The sequence below is a fragment of the Phlebotomus papatasi genome, chromosome 2 (genome assembly GCF_024763615.1).
Source record: "Phlebotomus papatasi isolate M1 chromosome 2, Ppap_2.1, whole genome shotgun sequence".
Taxonomy (NCBI): Eukaryota; Metazoa; Arthropoda; class Insecta; order Diptera; family Psychodidae; genus Phlebotomus; species Phlebotomus papatasi.
In genome coordinates, this window is record NC_077223.1 from 67,382,945 (window position 1) to 67,384,640 (window position 1,696).

Here is a 1,696-nt window from a genome sequence, read left to right on the forward strand (position 1 = left end):
TATATTAGAAATAATGCTTAACTACATTTCTATCACTTTCCACTAAGTAGTCTCTTGGCTTAAGTCGTAAGTGTGTCTAGGGCATAAGGAATTAAATATTGCCGTTCAAATCCATTTTGAGCCACTACTGTTCCCTTAGTTCAGTATTCCTACTAAACTGGCCTCTTTGTTTATGTGGAAGCTAGGCTTACCTTGTCAAAGCAAGTAGTCTGTAGTCTATCCCTCATGATTTTCCAGAGAAACTTCTGTATCCTCTCGATTACGCTCAGACATCTCGTACCAAATCTTGTACTTAATAGGTTCCATAGTCGTTCTTCTCCACACAGGAAATCAAATATCTCTTCTTCTCAAAAACAGCTAAGAGTTTACTGTTTTGTTTGTTTCAAAATCTATCTTTTAACTCTGAAGGAGTGGTCTGTTTAGGGCGACAGATCTAAACTCATTGAAGTACGTATCAGTTGCCTCTTGCAAAAGCACGAGGAGTATTCAATACCCGCCTGTGTTAAAGTTTAAAAGGTTTTGAATTTGTCAAAGGGATCAGGATTAGGATAGGCAGATTTGCCTGTTGACTGGGTTATCCATTGTCGAATAAGTGAGACCACGAAGTGGTAGTACCCTTATGCGGGTATCAGGCTTAAGGCTTAGCCATTTGGCTTAACTCCTCTAATTCCTTATCAAGCATGTCTTCTTTAGGAAATTGTTGTTTAGAATTGGATATTAAGGGCAAATGATCCACTAGGTGTTGAAAAATCAGTAAAATTGCTTGTTATTTAGATTTTTGAGACCTTCAGGAACTGGGCTAAACCTCCGGTCTGAAGCCGGCATTACCGACATCTTTGTTTGATTTGATTTATACAATCTCGATGAACTGAATTTGAAGATAGTGTTTCATAAGGATATTCAAGCTTATATTTTGTTCAAATTCCAATTTTTTGTACATCGTCTTACAATCTCAAATATTAAATTTTAATGCAAAAATTATATTAAATCCCAGATTCAAGCATATGTTCCAAATTAAATTGCTAGACATTTCGAGTTCGCTTGCATAAAGAATCTTATCTACAGAAAGCTGATTTAGGTTTATTACTAAATTTTCATATTTTATCCCATATAAAGAGTCCCCGGGATCCAAATGGGAAAATGTTTGATAAATTGACAACAGAAAAATGGAAAAGAGATTCGTTTTTCATAAATTTTCACACACTTTAATTGAAAGTAAATGGTGGGAAAAATATGAGTTGCAAGTGAGGGATTTCCCTCAGATGCCAGCAAACTTTTCACCCTCATTGACACACGATGGTGCTTTAGGGGTGAAAAGTTTTTTTTTCTGTCAAAAGAGCTGATGGCAGAATAAACTTTCAGGTTGTCGTCATTGTTTTGCATGATGGGGAAAAGCTGGTGGCCAAAGGCAGAATGGGAAAATTTGCATGAATTTGCCGGGTGAAAGTGTCGAGGAAAAATCCCCAACGAGATGAGTGCTAAAATATAAACAAATCAATGTCTAAAGCCGGCTTAAAGTCATCTTCTATTTTTTCCCACCCTGTCATACCAGAGGAGAGCATGAAAAAGTGATGAAAAAAAATACCCAAGTGATGAATACGCTCCGACTAGACGGAATTTATGGGGTTATTTTGCGAAGAGGATCTCTTGGACATGGACGACAGATAACACAAGAATAGCTGGCAAAAAGGTGGAT